Source organism: Ceratotherium simum, chromosome 21 (assembly GCF_057802395.1).
Source record: "Ceratotherium simum simum isolate JZ-2026a chromosome 21, ASM5780239v1, whole genome shotgun sequence".
NCBI classification, from domain to species: domain Eukaryota; kingdom Metazoa; phylum Chordata; class Mammalia; order Perissodactyla; family Rhinocerotidae; genus Ceratotherium; species Ceratotherium simum.
In genome coordinates, this window is record NC_141920.1 from 11,509,793 (window position 1) to 11,527,917 (window position 18,125).

At 48.0% G+C, this 18,125-nt stretch overlaps 1 long non-coding RNA gene across 1 annotated transcript; it reads left to right on the forward strand.

Moving 5' to 3' along the window:
- The first annotated feature begins 145 nt into the window (after positions 1–145).
- On the forward strand, positions 146–16,429 carry LOC147914187 (uncharacterized). The gene is made up of 5 exons (XR_015555554.1): positions 146–1,171; positions 2,329–2,417; positions 9,269–9,499; positions 11,211–11,347; positions 15,112–16,429. It is a non-coding gene; the product is annotated as an uncharacterized LOC147914187 (long non-coding RNA).
- The last annotated feature ends 1,696 nt before the right edge of the window (positions 16,430–18,125 follow it).

The window sequence follows — 18,125 nt, forward strand, 5'->3', positions numbered from 1 at the left end:
GGATGGCCGGCCGGAAGCGCGAGCGCACCTGGAGGCGAGCGGGGCGGGTGGGCCTTGTGCGCACGCGCGGGCGCGCGCCTGGTTGCCCGGGTCCCGGCGGGAGCTCGCGCCCGGCTGGGGGATGGAACGCGGGGCCTGGCAGGTTGCGGGGACGTGGCGGGGCTGTTGGGTTCCGGCCTCCCCGGCTCCCCTTTCCACTTAGGGCTGTTGCAGCCTGCAACAACGTTCCTCCACCACCCCTTTGCGTCGTTTAGGCGTCTGGTTGCAACTGTGGTTGCAAAATTCCAGTTTTCTCGCTCCTGCAGCAGTTACTGGGGAGAACCTCAGGGCTCTCCTGGCGTGGTTTTGTCCGTAGACACTCTTCCGTCTCGTCCCTGAGGTCCCAAGGGGTCGAGCGGGCGCTGGAAGGGAGGGAAAGTGAGCTGAGGCCCGGGATGGCTCCTCGCTCCTCGCAAGTCCGCCTTCCCTGAGGACGTCTCCTAGACCAGCCCTCCAGGGTTTTCTGTTTTTCTTTTCTTCTTTTTTATTTATTTTTATCTTCTGAAGTCTTCTCCCCTTCCTCTAGCCCTTTCTTGGCTATTTGCTGTTTCTCACCAATAACAGCCTTTGGATTGTCTTCGTTTCCCTGATAACAAAAGACTAAATCTTTCTCTCTAAATGCCCCAGTGCCTCCTCACAGGGACCCTGTTTAGCACTGGCCGTGCTGGGGCGGTGAGGAGGAGACCCGCACGTCCCCCCACCCTGCAGAAGGGCTCACCGGTGGGACCGCTCATCAGAGCTGTTGAGCCCTCCTGTAGCCGGGCCTGGGCGTGTGGGCGGGGTTTCTAATCCCAGACGGCCAAGAAGAGCTGGTTAGGGTGCTGCCTTCCACCTGAGTCCTCAGGGCCTTGCTCCCCTCATCTCCTGCCCACTTCACGTCCCTCCTGACACCTCGCGCCCCTCCTTCCCAGCACTTGTGACAAGTCCCAGTTTTCCCATGTTTTCCAGGAGTCATCCACCTCTGCCCTAGGATGGAAGCTCTGAGAAGGCGGGGGCCACATCTGCTTTGCTCACCGTGAACATGTAGCCTGGTACCTGACTCCCAGCAGGTACTCAGATATGCCTTTGCTGGGTGCTGGAGCTGAGGGAGTGTGGTTTCTCTGTGCTAACTTTGCCCCACCTGAGTTCAAAGGTGAGAAACCCATCTTTCCCCCTGAGTGGTTCAGTTCACCAAATGTTTGTGGGAGAATTTATGGTGTTTCTGGCTGTTTTGGGTGGAAGTACGGATGGAAGGGATAACACCCCAAGCTAAATAATAAGGCTGCCTCCTCCACCCCCTGTTCAAAGCACCTGCTCGGTGACTCAAGCTGAGCTGGAAATGAAGTGTGGTCCTGTGATGGGGGAGCGTGACAGTTTGGTCTCAAGACCCCTTGATACTCTTAAAAATTATGGAGGGCCCCCAAGTATTTTGTTTATGTGTGTTATGTCTTTCAGTATGCATTGTATTAGAATTAAGACTGAAAAATTTGTAAAACACAAGAATATACAAGCACACATTCCTGTAGTCATCAGGGTGATGATATCATCACATATCATGTCCCTTCTGGAAAACTCCATCATATACCTGTGAGACAATGAGGGTCAGGAGAGCAAGTGACATCTTAGTATTGTGAAAATAGTTTTGGCTCTGAGAATCCCCTGAAAAGGCCTCAGGGACCCCACTTTGAGAACCGCTCCCTAGAACCATGTCACCACTTTTAGGGATCTGTATTCTCCACTGCCACCCTCCTCTCTCCAGTTGCTGGGGCCACACCCTGGGAGCGAGGGCCCCAGTTCTATGTGAGCGATTGTTGGGTTGAGCTTTATTACTGTTATCCGTACTGATTTATCAGGCCCTTTTCAAAAGGAAGTTCGTGGGTGCCAGCGCACCTGTGTGGGCCCTGCATTCCTGGAGGTATTGTCACGTCCTCTCTCCCCTCCCCCGGGTGTGGCATCCCTCTTTACTTGGACTTTCCTTTCTAGAAGGGAGGGCCAGACCAGAGCTTCCTGGATCTCCTGAGCGGAATTTGCTCTTCGGCCTGCGTCACAAGTGTGCCTGGGTTGTGTAAGGCAGGAATGTGGAAAATAGCTTGAATTTGATAAAGGTGTTGTGGAGGAGGGGAACCCTTTCATCCCAAGAGCTGTTATGGCCACAAGTTTGCTCGCGGGGCCTGAATTTCAGCCTTTCTTGAGAAGCATGAAGCCTGGAGAAATGCCATAGAGGAGTTTATATTCCTGTTTCTTTGGTTTGAAGACTGAACCCTAATCTCATTTCTCTCCATCATCCCTCCCTACCCCCAAATCCTCAAGCTAAAGCTGATCAAGACCTACGTGTGGAATGAAAAGCTAGTCCTGTGCCTGGGAGAATTCATACTCAGTGAGTTAGGGAGATGAGTAAGGTGAGTGTATGACATGGACTCTATAAATTATAGGTTCACAAACTCATTAGTTGGGAATGGGCTGCCACTGATTATTACACCCACACACTGTCAGATCTCTCTGGCCCATCTCTACCCTCTGAAAGAAGCTAGTCTGGGTGACATTTCTGCTTTATCTTCCCGTTCAATACTTTCTGTCTTTACATTCTTCTACAACATAACACAACTGTTGTGTTTGTTCGGTATCTACCTTGCGAAGTGGAAAGAGTTTGTAATTTTCCACAGTTATTTTTTATTGATTCTTGTCTTACACAATGATACTTTTTCCTTCCTCCTCCAATTCTTAGGGGAAAAAAAAAGAAAGAGGTGGCAAGAAACCATGTATAATAGTGGTGAGATTTTTTTCAAGAAGTTTCTCTTACCAGCTCTTTTTCTCCTTGACTGCTCAAGTTCCCTTTTTGATGGAGCTGGTTAATAATTCTCTGAGAAAGAGCTGAAGTGTATATTTATGAATCTCAGACTACTCACCAAAGCATTTTAAGCCCTTTTGCAGAGGTGGAATTAAGTCACATGATCTATTTTCTGGTTAATAGCTTATAACATGTTAGTACTTTGTGTGGGGGTGGGGTGGGAGTGCTAAAGAATTATCTCCTGGAGCCTTTAAGAAGCTAGATGCCCTTTCAGGTAAAAACTCATCTTCGTGGGAGGCAGTATGTGCCAGGCATTGTGCGTGAGCCCTGCCCTTGAGGGGTTTGACCTTTCCCCTCTCTGGGATTCAACGTCTCCATCTGTAAATGCAGGCACCGGATGAGATCATCTCCACAGTCCCTTCCAGCTCTTCACATGCTATGGTACCCCAGGGATAATGGAGATTGATCATCATTTCAACATTACCAGGGATGAACTGGAATGAGTAGGGTAATCTTTCCATCAGAGTCAACAGACATGCTGCACTCATCAGCTGAAATATGCCAGTTCCTAGGAGGTGTTGATGAAAACGATGATAACTAACATTTATGAGGGTCCGACCTGGTGCCAGGAACTGTGCTCTGTGCTTTCCCATGGATTATTTTATTTACTTTTAAGTAACATGAAAGAGGTTTAAATTTGAAGGCACTCAGATCTTGGTATTTTTTTAGGTGATAGATATTAATTTGAGCCCTGGCTCTGCTCCTTGCTGGCTACGTGACCTTGACCCTGTTCCTTTAACCACTCAGAGCCTCAGATTCCTCCTCTATAAAATCAGATGGTACTGACCACCTCATGGCGTTGTTGCAGGGATCAGATGAGAAACTATACGTGACACTTCTCTGCAATCCATCAAGCGTGGTGCGAATGTTAGTGGTTATTATTTAGCAAATAATATTGCCTACCAAAGCCTTTGGTAGAATTTCAAGAAATTCCTTGAAAGAAAACAGAAATGTGTGATAAACCATTCTTCTTGTTTTAGCACAGGGTGACCTTTTAATGGATACCTCATAGTTACAGGGGCTGAGATGCAGCCTACAGTAGTCATTATGTGGCTCCCAGCTGCCTACATTCAAATCCCGCCTCTGCCATTTTGTAGCTGTGTGACCTTGGGCAAGTACTTAACTTTTCTGAGCCTCCATTTCCTCATCTGTAAAATGAGGATAAGAAAAGAATTAATTGTCTTCATTCATGTACAAAGCACTTAGGATAGGACCCAGCACGGAGTAAGGACTCTGTAAATGTTACCTAATTATTTTTATTACCTACTTCCATAACAGAATTCATTAATGTAATAAGTATTTATTAAGCCTCAACTATGTATATAACAGTGTCCTTGGCATAGAGATAAAAGATAATAAAAAAATAAAAGAATGAAGATGTGATTCCTACCATCCAGCACTTCCCAGGTCACAAATAGATTGGTTCAGCAAATACCCTTGAGCAACCAGCAAGCATCAGGCAAGGAAACACAAATATGAATATGACAGAGTTCTTGCCTCCAAGGACCTTGGGTCCGGCTGAGAAGTCAGACCTGCCAGAGGCGTCTTCTGGAAGCGATGAGCGCTGTAGTTGGGGGGGGGGGGCGGATTGTTGGAGCTGACATCGGTCTCTACCACCAACCAGCTGTGGAACTCTGGACACCTGTCTTAGTCTCTCTAAAGACCATTTTTTTGGGAGAAAACTGAAGATAGTAATACTATCTGCCTTCTTTGAATTAATAAATATATTGAGTGTCTATTATGTGCCAGGCACTAATCTAGATGGTGAGGATGCGGTCGTAAAGAAGACACGACAAAGTCGCTGTCCTCCTGGAGCACACATTCCAGGGGGAGAGACGGAATACACAATTAATTAGTTAAGGTATGTAGTGCCTTAGTGATAAGAGCCATACAGGAAAGTAAAGCAGGGAAGGGGATGGGGAGGCCTGGGGGCGGGGCTGAGGTGTGGAAGGAGAAAGAAAACTTACAATGGGGTGGCAGGGACGGCCTCTCAGGAAAGCTGGGGGGTGAGAAAGCGATCCCCAGGCTTCTCCGTGGGGGGCCAGGGGTTGCGGGGATGAGGGAGCCTTCCAGGCCGGCCCGCAGCCTGGGGTGAGGACTGAAAGCGATCAGGCTCACTCCGTGCCTGGCACACGGCAAGTACTCGGAAGACCCCAGCTGCTATTTTGAGCCATTACTCAGTGCTAAGGCCAGGGTACGAAAGGGGGTGGGAGCAGAAAAGAGAGAATGACTGAGTCAGCCCGGAGGAGGGTGGGGGTCTGGAGTGCTTCACGGATGAAGGGACTTCGGTTAGAGCTAGGGCAGAAGAATGAGTAGGAGTTTGCTAGAGGCATGGAGGGGGACGCGGGAGGAGGCATTCCAGGGAGAGGTGTGGGGGCGGGGAGAGAACACGGTGTGTTCCCTGAGCCGTGGAGTGGGCCGTGGGCGTGTGCGGGGTGGGGGCCTCTCTGGACGTGGTGGGGGGGCTGGAGAAGTAGGTGTGGCCCAGATGAGAAGGGCCCCGAAGGCCCGCGGTGGGGTTTATGCTTTCTCCAGTTGGTGCTGGCAGACTCCTAAAGTGTTTAAAACAGGGCAGTGAAAGGATCGGATTTGTGTTTTAATAATCTACCAAGGCGGTAGGCACTGTGGGCAGCAAATTAATGAGTCTTGCAGGGAAGAGTGTGATTAAATGGCAAAATGAATGGTCTGGCTTATGGGACTCATGGGGAGGCAGGATATCCCTTCATTCATTTATTCATTCATTCAGCACATATTTATAGGTGAGGTCCAGCTATGTGCCAGGTACAGGCTAGATGCTCGGGCTGTGCTGGGGCATAAAACCATGGCATTGCACAAGGGAGACAGATGATAAGCAAAAACCCAGTTTGGGAGGGGGGTGAGGAAGTGTCACAAATGCGATTGCTTTATGCCCAGGCAGGTAAGGGAAAGGCGTGAAGAGGCTGTGCGGAGCCTACAGAGGACTCCGGCCCAAGTAAAGGGCTCAGGGCCAGAGTGGGAACGCTGGCTTCAGAGTGGTAGGTATTCTGATTCTTTAAGAGAGGCCGGACATTTTTTTTTTTTGTGAGGAAGATCAGCCCTGAGCTAACATCCGTGCTAATCCTCCTTTTTTTGCTGAGGAAGACCGGCTCTGAGCTCACATCTATTGCCAATCCTCCTCCTTTTTTTCCCCAAAGCCCCAGTACGTAGTTGTATGTCACAGCTGCACATCCTTCTAGTTGCTGTATGTGGGACGCGGCCTCAGCATGGCCGGAGAAGTGGTGCGTCGGTGCGCACCCGGGATCCGAACCCGGGCTGCCAGTAGCGGAGTGCACGCACTTAACCGCTAAGCCACGGGCCGGCCCCGAGGCTGGACATTTTTATGTTAAACCTCCTGATTTTTAAATGTTGGCAACTGCTCAGAGTGCAGTGACAATAAATGGAGTGAGTGTGTGTGTGTGTTCTACTCAGCATGGGTTGTGGGACGAGCTCTGAGAAGGTGATATGTAAGTATTATAAGGTGTTGGTGGTGGGAGAGAGAAGAGCACATACGGGGATCCGGGTGGGGAAGAACTTGGTGTGTGAGGAGTTAAAAGAAGACCTGGCGCTTCAGGAGGGAAGGAGAGGAATGGCTCCAGGTGAGACTGCGCATGAGAAGTGGGCCGGGCCGGGTCCCGCAGGGTCTTGCAGGTCATGATGAGGGGTTTGGGTTTTATTCTGAGTTCATTGAAAAGCCATCTCTGAATAATTAGAAATAATTTTAAGGTCTGTGGCATCTGAATCTAGATCTAGAAGAGGGAGGAAGTGAAAAGGTGTTCTAGGGAGGGAAATGGGGAGAACAAAGTAGTTCTCAAAGTACTCAGTCATCCTTGAGGAGAGGATGGTCAGGTTGAAGGAGAGAGAGGCAGGCAGCACACGGGGATGAGTTCCAAGACCCTGGAAGACCTTGGGAGATGACGTTCGAATAGGCAGGTTGGCACCATTTTGTGGAGATCTTTGAAGCAAGATCTTTGGATTTTGTCCTGCAGGCCAGAGTGTCCCAGATGTGCTTGAAGATAAGAATCATCTTGGGTGTTTATTAAAAATGCAGATTCTGAGGCCCTCTTCTGTGATCCCATTTCTGGAGATCTGGAAGGGGGCCCAGGGAACCTGTAATTTTAACCGTCATCCATGGGATTCTCGCCCTCGAGTAAGTTCGGAAAATGCTGATGTAGGCGCTTGGGTGTCATGCCAAGTTTCTGACCCGGGAGTCAGGAAGTGGTGTTTTAAGATACATTTGAGGAAAGAGGGCTTGCAGGCAGGGAGACCAGGGAAGAGGCCCTTGCAGTTGTCAGGACCCAAGACTGAAGGTCTGACTCAGGTTATGTAAGAGGACTGTATTAGTTTTCTACAGTTGTGGTAACCAAGTGCCGCAAACTGGGTGGCTTAAAACAACAGAAATTTGATCCTTCACAGTGCTGGAGACCCAAAGTCCTAAATCAAGGTGTGGGCAGGGTTGCTTCCTTCCGGAGGCTCCGAGGAGAATCTGTTCACGCCTCTCTCCTAGCTTCTGGCGGTGGCCGGCAAGCCTCCGTGGTCGGTCTGTGGCTTGCGGGTCATCAATCCGATCTCTGCCTCTGTCCTCACATGGTGTTTTCCTCATTTTAACCTTTAAGTTAGATGTTGCTGAAAGTTGAGGAGGGTGAAGAGAGGGGAAAAGACTGTAGGATTTGTTGGAAAGCTGCTGGCCTGGCATAATAAATTCTCTCCATGCTTGTCCCCTGAATGGCCAGAGACATTGGTTGGGGACTTTGGGAGTGTGATGTCAGTGGCATAGTAGGAATAAAAGGCACGTGAAGGCCCCTGCAGAGTGGATAATGAGGAAACGAGCACCGCGGCAACAAATGGCAAGGAAGAAGATGGTTGCTGGAGGCAGCCTCGAATAATAGCTAAGACCACGGGGTGTTAAAATGTGCAGCTGCTCTTCCTAAGCGTTTACACCTCCGCTCTCATTTCATCTTAGGGAGATCAGCTCATCCCAGTTTGCCTGGGACTTTCCCAGTTTTAGCCTTGAGAGTCCTGGAAAACCCCTCAGTCCCTCGAAAACCCTATTTCATCTTCACAAACACTTATGGATTTAGGTCCTGTTATTACCCTTATTTTACAGATGAGGAAACTGAGGCACAGAGAAGTTAAGTAACTTGCCCAGGGTCACACAGAAAAGTGGCAGAGCTGGTTGGATCCCAAAGACCTCAAACCCAAGCTGTTGGATCCCAAAGCCCTCACCCTTCTAAGTTGCCTTTTATATGGTCAAGTGAATTTCAATGACTGGTTTAAAAATATTTTTTCCTTTATGAAATGCATCATTTTGTTTGGAAGCAGAAAGCATGCCTGCGTCCTTTCCCCCTGCCCTGAGACAATCCTCCAGGTAAAAAGTCAGTTAAGAGTCAGGTTACAAGACTGGTTGCCTTCTAGGAGCCTTCTGGAAACTGACACCCTCCAGGGGATCTGCCCCACAGCCTGCAGCATCTGATCAGAATTCCTCCTGGGGTTTTTCAGGGGGAGGGAGAGTGGTTTGCTGTGGAGAGGAGTTTCCAAAATGAAAATAAACCAGCAAACAACCCAACTTGTTAACGGAGATCAGTGACTTAGCCTCATTAAGTTCAACATTAGGAGAAGAGGACTCAATCATTTATGGAAACCTTTTCTCCCTCAGGAGACATTTAAGAACTGAACATATTTTTTAAAAACTTAGGGAATGCCAAGTTTATGTAAAATTATACCAGTGATGAAAGAGGCTTGAGAACAACAGCAAAGCTGGCTGGAGTCGATGCCCGCCACTTGGGCTCTTGGGAGACAGAGGAAAGCAAGAACAAGGGCGCCAGGAGTGTGAGAGCTGGGTCATCGGGGGCACAGCAGGGGAGCCTGGGTCGGTGCCTGGCTGGCCGTCTCCAAGCTGGCTGAGCTGGGACAGGGGACCTCATCCCTGGGAGTCTCGTCTCTAAGCTGAGATCCTGGGTAGCTACCTCTGAGGGTTGTGTCAAGAATTCCACCAGAGTATACATATGTCACCTGACACTTTCCGGCACATGGCGAGTGTGGAATAAACGGTACCTGTTATGGCTCAGAACTCCGCTGGGTTGGCTCTTTGGTCTGAGATTAGAAAGAGCCCCGAGCTAGTGTTTGTTGAAAACTCACACCGTGTCAGGCCTGAGCTAAGTGTTCTACACACATTCTGATATTTAATCCTCACATTAGCTCAGGTACTGTTATTCCATTTGCAGGTGCAGAGACCGAGGTGAAGAGGGGAGGGTAAATGGTTTGCCGTCAAGATTTACAGAGAGAGGAAGGGATTAGGACCCAGGTCTATCCTGACTCTACTTTCTACTGCACGACCTTACAGGGAAACGTGAAAAAAAAAAGGTAATGCCATCTGTCTCGTTCCAGGTCTCTTTAAGTCTGAAGAAAATCTATTTGTTTCTGGAAAGTGCCAATGGGAAATTTCAAAATGGAGCAAGGTGTGCCGGGCAGCCTTCTGGATTGGAGGGTTTTTGCCTGTGTTCAGAGGCAAAAACTTTGGGGTGAAGGTGTTTCCCACACAGTTGAAGAGCCTGAAGGCGGGCTTGACCCTGTGCCCCAGGCTGAAAGCTCCCCTCTCCTCGGTTTCATTAGCCTGAGGTACGTGTGTCCAAACACCTCTGCTTAAGCAGTGGTCCTTAAAATAGGGTCTCCGTGCGTGTGGCCTGTGTTTCCTGTTACTCCTGCGGGATGCTAGGGAGAATGTTTATCTTCGTCTGCTGACTAACTACTAACCTCGTCTGACTTTTGTAATCATGAGCAGTAAATGTTGCTTTTTATTGGGGTGGCCCTCGCTGGCGCTGTTTCTCTGTTGGTCAGTTCCATGACTTGGGGGAAAAGATCTCTCAGCTCCGTCTTTAAAATCAGGAGAGTGAGCGTTTAGCAATGCTCGTATGGAGTCTGGCCATGAACTTGAAATCCTAACCTCTCACCCTTTGCGTGGGCCTAAATGAGAGACCTAGATTCTGGGCATTTTTCTTCATGTAGCTTACTCTTCCTCATTCACGCAGCTGTTCATTCCGCAATTTACCAGTTCATACACCAAACATGGAGCCGGCCGAAGCTTCGACACCTTTCTTTAGTCTGGCAGCCCAGCGCTTCTCAGACAGACAGCGCTGAAGGGCCAGTGTTTTTTTTTTTTGAGGAACGTTCTCCCTGAGCTAACATCTGTTGCCAATCTTCCTCCTTTTTCCTCCCCAAAGCCCCAGTAGATAGCTGTATGTCATAGCTGTACGTTCTTCTAGTTGCTCTATGTGGGACACCCCCTCAGCATGATTGACAAGGGGTGTGTCGGTTGGCGCCCAGGATCCAAACTGGGGAACCCTGGGCCGCCAAAGCAGAGCGCACGAACTTAACCGCTACACCACCAGGCCAGCCCCATGAAAGACCAGTTTTAAAAAATTTTCAAATCATTGCAGATGGATACTTTTGTAAAATAAAATAAAATTGAATTACTGGAAAAAATGAAATTTAAAAATCCCGAAGACATACAAAATGCAAGCCCTAATTTTTTAGTGTAAGATTCAGCAGAACACCTTTTGAGTAGCATTGTGCTTGAGCACACAATTATGATACAGCGTGATAAACGTCCTCATAGGTACGGGGTCCCAGAAGAGAGGGACATAAATAGTTTTGTAGGAACTCAAAGGGTTCAATCATACGGATAGTAGAAATAGCCTTGAAAATCAGAGTCTGGGCCTCAATTTCCCCACCTGTCAAGTAGTCCACTCCGTCAAGTTGCTGGGTTTAGCTGATACATAAAACACTAGACACACCTGAATCTGAGGAATCTTGTGCAAACCTCTCATCGTCCAGTTCCTTTGGTAGTTCAAGAACCCAAGGCACTTAGATGAGATCCATATAGACTTACCTACGTAGCACTCTACAGAGTAAAATATTTTAAGATAATTTTTATTATGAAAGTGAAGCATTTTGTAGGGGAAAAATAAATCTCCCCTTTACCCTCCCTTCTAGGTCTTTTATTAGACACATACAAATATAGCAATGGGCTCATACCAGACAGCATTTTTTTAAAATAGATCTTGCTTGTTTCACTCAACAATGTATCATAGTGATTCTTCCACTTTACTACTTACATACCTTCCTCATTCTTTTTTCCAGCTGCATTGTTTTCCAGGGTATAGGTATGACATCATTTCTTTAGGCAGTCTCGTGATGGTGGATGTTGACCTCATTATTACTCACAGCATTGCAGTGAACATCCTGTGCATGTGTCCTCTAGACTTATATGTGTATTTCTCTAGGACAGATGGCAAGAAGTCAGTGGGTGTACACATTTAAAATTTCGTAGGTGCTGCCAAAATTGCTCTCCTGAAAGATAGCACCAGTCATCACCAGATTTTAAGGTTGGAAAGTGCGCTATTGAACTCACTCCTCCTTTTGCCGATCAAGAGGCTGGAAGGGGAAAGAACTTGGTCAAGGTCACAGGTGAGTTCAAGACAAAGCAAGAGCATAGCCTCCTGACTCTGTCCAGTGAGGTTCCAGTGTTTTTATCAGCCTCTAGCAGCCCCATGGCCATTTACCCTGACTGGTAGGGTGCTCTGTGCAGAACCAGGTGTGAAAGCTTTGAATAAGTATATTCGGTCAAATGTGACCCTCCATCCTTAAGATTGTGTCTTAAGTCCCTTAAGAAAGGGACTGTGACTTGGGTGCCTTTGCAGCCCCTTTGAGAACCATCTAATTCTCATTTGACCAAACCACCCTTGTCATGTGCAGGGACAGCTGACTCTAGTGAGAGAAGCATGGGGCTCGGCCTCCAAGCTTAGCTCTGCTCCGACTTTGTGATTTGGGGCATGGTGCCTAGCCTCTCAGTGCCTCAGTTTCCCTGTCTTGGAAATAGTAACCTTCTCACAGAGTAATTGTGAAAAGAACATGATAACTGTGTGTAAAGGGCTTGGGAGGCTTCGGGAAATGCTTTCTTCTCTCGTGGACTTGACGAGGATCAGGATTTGCGGTTGAGGTATCCAACAGAGGGCACTGTCTGAGCTACAAGTGGGATTCTTTCACATAGAGAGGAGCATTAGTAAAAGGCTCCGACGGTGCTAAGTTATTCCCAGAGTTTAGATTTAATTGAGGTCAGAGTCATTTTTACTTATCACTGGCGAGTTGCTCTGAAGAGGTGATTTGAGGACAAGAAGTGGCCACATCCCCAGATTCCACAGACACTCCCTTCCCTCTAATCCCTCTCTGAACTCTTCGTCTCCTAAATATCATCATCTGTCTTCACTTCTCTATCTCAAATGTAATCCATCTCTGTTAATGGCATCACTATCTCTCTGGCCATCCAGGACCGTAACTTTATTTTGGACGCTCTCTCTCCCTCACTCCTTAGATCCCTGTAGTTGCTGATTCAAGACATCTAACACACTGGTCCTTCCCTGTTGCCGTGCAGTGGTACCCCCAGGGCAGACCTTCATTACCTCTGGCCAGAACTGAGCACCACATCCAGACAGGTCTAGGAAGCCCCGAGCACTCGGATCTCCTCTCGGGAGCCTCGGCGCTGGGTGACTGCCCCTCCCCACCCCCTTAGCATGACTCTCAGGGCTCTCCAGCGCCTGGCCCCAACCCTCTGCCTTAGGTTCCATGCTAAGTGAGAGCATGTCCCTCCTCCGGTTGAAGCTCTCTGAAAGCTGCTTATCTCACTGCGAGTCAATGCCAACTCCTTACAATAGCCTCCTGTAGCCTATGTCTTTCCTCCTTTCCTTAACCTTACCTCCCACCACCCTCCCCTCATCCAGGGCCTTTGAGGTTCCCTCTGCCTCTCCCTCACTTCCTCCAGCTCTCTGCTTCCAGAGGGTCAGATTCTGGACATACTTACTTGCTTTCTTTGTTTATTATTTGCTTCCCTGATGAGAACGTGAGTCCACGAAGGCACGGACTTTGTTTCTCCTGCTTTATCTCCAGGACCTAGAACAGTTCTGGCCCAGGGTCAGTGCTCATGAGTGAATGAGGGTGACCGATCACCGTCTGTGTAGTTCTAAGAGGCAGTTCTAAGAGTTCTTAGTCTAAGAGTCCCCTTAGACTAAGTGCAAGGCCGTGCAACTCTGCTGGACCTGGCGATGGGCGAACCAGCACAGTGGCACAGGCCATGTCACCAAAACACAAAACAGGTGGAATGTGTTCAGGTTTGAGCAAGATGCAGCCTGCTCTGTGGAGACTCTACGACTGGCCCCCTCTGGAGACGGAGGTTGAGGAGGGCAGTTCTGTAGATGTGTGCCTTCCCTGGAACAGAAAATAGGAGATGCACAGGTAAGAGTCCTGGAGCATTAGCCAGGTGCCAGCGTGCGGCTGAGCGTATCCCCTGAATCCCCTGGTTAAGTCCTCGCACAACGCTGGGTCAGGTACTATCCCTGCCATTGTTTTATTTCATTTATCTATTTATCTATTTGGTGAGGAAGGTTGGCACTGAGCTGGTGTCTGTGCCAGTCTTCCTCCATTTTGTGTGGGGGACAGCGCCACAGCACGGCTGATGAGTGGAGTGGGTCCGCACCGGGGATCCAAACTCGAGAACCCGGGCCACCCAAGTGGAGCACGTGGAACTTTAACCACTTGGCCACGGGGCCGGCCCCCTTCCTGTCACCATTTTAAGGGGAAGAAACTGAGGCCCAGATGAGTTGCGTCACTTGCCCATAATCGCTCAGTTAACCGTCTCTCCTGGACATTCCGTTTCGCCGGGTTTGTGGTGAGGCCCTTAAACCTGCCTTTTAAAAGCGCCCCTGTGGCTGTTTTTGGCCTGAGGCAAGCTGGGAAACACTGCGCTTTCTGGAAAAGTTCGGACTAATTTTGGAAGGCAACTCTGCTGTTCTTAGGGCTGTCACCTCCTTGCCCACTGCAGCCCCCCAGAAGTCCCAGGGTCACGCCTGCCCCTCAGACAGGCTCCCCTTGGGCGTCCCGGATGGCGTAAACACTCAGGCGGAAGGCAAGCTCCTGGCACGTGCTGGGCGTTTGTCCCAGTTCGTTTTCCTCCCTTTCAGAAACCCCATTTCTCTCCCATGAGGTTTGTCTGCGCCGGTTCTTAAGTTCTGATGACTGTATCTTTTATCCCTGTCACTTCCCTCCTGTCCCCCTTCTTTGCCTTTTAAAATATTTTAAGACTTTTTCCACGGCTGTTAAAACCAGAAGGTAAAGATTCAAGTACATTTTTTAAAAATGCATTACATAAAAGAAATGATTCTATCTTGACAACTGGAATCCAAACAGAATGAAACAAAAATTCAACAAATATGTATTTGTTTTTTGTCCTTATTGCTCAGAGCAAAGCTAGGGAGTCTAAGTGGCAGAAAGAACACACGTCTCCTATTGAATATTAGGCGACTGTCATCGCCCCATTGATAGAGCGTTCACAGGTTATGGTTTCTCTGGCACTTAAATATACACGCCCTACAGCCCTACATAGAGGTGTCAGGAGTTCTCAATCATCTCCTATGCTATAGTGGATTACATTTTCCAAACAATGAGCACAATTTCTCCCTTAAGGAAACTGGTTATCGAAAGATTCGAGGGAGTGGAATGTGTAATAAAACACAGACATGCAGAGGAGACCAAGTTTTATGGCTCCAGAAGAGAAAGAATGACTTTATTGACTATAAAATAAAGTCCGCATGCTACAAGTTGGCCTGAACCCACCTCGTGCATCTTTTTTTTAAATAGACCTGAGATTAAAAACCAGCCAGCCCCTTCGTAGCTCTGGGACTTGAGTCGTAAGTCACTTAGATCTCTCTGACCTTCTGTCTCCTATGAAAGGGACTAATGCCTCACAGGGAAGTTGTGAGAAACGGGGGGACACAGTCTGCTGGCCAGGATTAGTGTGTTTGTGGTTGTACGCAGGATAGTTGTATCATGTTCGGCAGAATTATGACCTAGTTATCGTCTCTATCAGGAGATATGGTTGAAGGAGATGCGTATGGGTGTCAAGTTGACAAGGGGTGGACTTGTGACGGTTAATTTTATGTTATCAGCTTGATGGACTAAGAAATGCCCAGATAGCTGGTAAAACCTTATTTCTGGGTGTGTCTGCAAGGGTGTTTCTGGAAGAGATTAGCATTTGAATCAGTAGGCTGAGTAAAGATCACCCTCACCAATGCAGGTGGGCATCCTCCAATCTGTTGAGGGCCTGAATAGAACAATAAGGCAGAAGAGGGTCAAATTTGTTCTCTCCTTGAGCTGGGACATCCATCTTCTCTTGTCCCCAGACAGCGTTGCTCCTGGCTCTCAGGACTTCGGATTCAGATTGCAACTTATACCATCAGCTTTCCTGGTTCATCCATCTTCCAGAGGGCAGACTGTGGGACTCCTCAGTCTCCGTAAGCGCCTGAGTCAATTCTATAATAAATCTCCTCTTATGTATATATCTATAGATCTTATTGGTTCCGTTTCTCTGGAGAACCCTGACTAATGCATCACTGTAATTTTTGTCTCCTTCTGATCTGGCTGAACGGAACCCCATGAGACCTGGGCACTCCTGGCCTCCACACCTTCGCTGGTGCCATTCCTTCTTCCTGGAGCATCCCTTGGATCTTTGCATGCCCCAAACCAACCCTGCAAGTTCTGCTCCAACACCACCTCTTCCAAAACGTCTTCCCAGAAGCCCCCAGTCAGAAATGACTTCTCCCAGCTCTTGTCTCATCAAGCGTGATTGTGCCTCTGTGACAGCAGTTCTCACAGACTTCTCTCAGCGTAGCTGTCTTCCAGCTTCCTGTGAATGGCACCGCCTCCATCAACTTGCTCAAGCCGGGAGCCAAGTGTTGTTCCAGAGCCCTCGCCCCTCACCGCCCTTCAAAGTCATCCATTTTTGCCCATCTCCAGTCCGCTCTTCACAGAGATCTTTCTAACATGCAAACCTGTATTGCCACTACGATGCTGAAAACCTTCCGTGGTTCCCATTAATCTGAGGCTGAAGATGAAAACTTCTCAGCCACAATGCCTTGACTGGTGTGGCTCCACCTGTCCCTTCAGCTTCATGTTTTTGTTTTGTTTTGTTTGAGATATAATTCAAATGCCATAAAATTCACCCTTTTAAAGTGTACAATTCAGTGTTTTTTTTTTTTACTATATTAACAGAATTGTACAACTATCACCACTGTTTAATTCCAGAATATTTTCATCACCCCCAAAAGAAACCCCATTCCCATGAGCAGTCACTCTCCATTACCCCACCCCCACCCCCACCCTCGCTCCTGGCAACTACGAATCTACTTGCTGTCTCTATGGATTTGCCTGTTTTGGGCATTTCGTATAAGTGGAATCTTGCAATATGTGGTCTTTTTTGGCTGGCTTCCTTCACTTAGCATACTGTTTTCAAGGTTCATCCATGTTGTAGCATGTATCAGTATTTCATTCCTTTTTATGGCTGAATAATATTCCACTGTGTGGATACACCATCGTTTGTTTATGCATTCACCAGTTGGTGGACATTTTGGTTGTTTCTCCTTTTTGGCTATTATGGATAATGCTTCTGTGAATGTTTGTGTTCAAATTCTTGTGTGAACATATATTTTCATTTCTCTTGGGTATATGCCTAGGAGTGGAATTGCTGGTTCAGATGATGCTCTAGGTGTAACGTTTGAGGAGTTGCCAGACTGTTCTCTCCAGCAGCTGTCTCACTTCACATGCCCTCCAGCAGCGTAGGAGGGTTCTCACCTCCCCACCTCCTCCTCTAGGCTCCTCTTGTACCTCACTGCTCCTGGCTCTCCGGGCTCTAACCCCATCCCTCCTGTTAGTTCTGACATCAGCCTGATTCCCTGTCTCACAGCAAAAGGAGGGTCTTGAAGATGCCTGTGGTTCTAACCCTGTTAGACCCAGTGCCTGTTTGTCTACCCTGAAATAAAATTCATAAATAGTGTAACTTACCTACTCATATAATGAAAACATGTACACGTAATTCTCAAACTATAAAATAAAGGAGAATAAGTGGAAAGTAATTTATAGTAAAATCATATGTATTATAATGCTGGAAGTCCTAGTGAAGTAGCCAGGTGCTTGAACATCACAGGTAGAAACACTGTGAAGGCGACACCTGCAAAAGCAGGTAGATCTAGGTGTCGGGTGTTGGCCACCCATGCACCATGAGCACGTGGAGTGGAATTGCTGCCCGTGCCGTTCCTCCGGAATAGGGGACAATGTAAATTCCCAAGCAGAGTAGGGATCAGTTTTCTCTCAATTTACGTAGTCATGGCATTCCAGGAAAATGCAGTACGAATTAAAACCATGCAAAAACACTCTGTGTTTACATGTAAAATGGAGTTGTGTTCTAGATTAACCTAACTGCCCCTGGTGAGAACCACTGCGATGTGCTCTTCCCTTGGCCTGGAATATTCTTCTCTCCTCTTGCACCAGGCACTTCACCTGTTCTCAACCTAAAAGGCACTTCCTCCAGGAAACCTTCCTGCCCCTTCTCAGCAGACCAGTGCTCTCTCAGAGCTCCCCGTGCTGCTGCTCCACGGCATTTGACACCATTCACAATCCTGCATTTACGTGGTTTCTTTTTGTTAATGGCCACATCCCCACTAGACACAGACCCTGTGAGGTCTGGGTTTGTGACTTTCCTGTGACTCTATTCCCAGCCCTTAACGTAGAGCCTGGTACTCAAATGTTTGCTGAGTGAATTGTCTAATAGCGTTTTTGTCCACTTCCTCTGTTGTCCCAGGAGTTCTTAGAGGACAGTATTGTGCCAAATTTATCTGTATCTCCAGTGCGAAAGATAGTTCTTTCTTTTATGTGGAAAACAGTGGTCAAATACTTAATGAGCAAATAAAAGCAAAATCACTATTGGGCTGTTAGTGTCCTAATAAATGAGCTAAGGACACAGTGAGAGACATGTTTCAATAAATCCTCCAGACACTGCTGTGCTAGAGGCACGGGTCATGCTAGAATTCCCTTTACAGCTGTGATTTCAATAGAAAACCTTCATTTTAACTGTGTTAACAATTGTTTCAGCTCTAGTTGCTGTGTAACAAGCCACCCTGAAACTTTGTGGCTTAGAACAGCGATGAGTTGGCTGTTTCTCACGATTCTGTGGGTTGGCAATCTGGGCAGATATGCTGCTGGCCTTCTTGGGCTCACTCGCGGGGCTACGGTCATCTGACCACTCCAGCGGGGCTGGAGGGTCGAGGTGGTGGCAGTCACAGGCCCGGCTGTCAGCTGAGGTGCCATGGTTCCTTTCCACATGGACTTCCATCTTCTAGGAGGCTAGCCCAGGCCTCTGCAC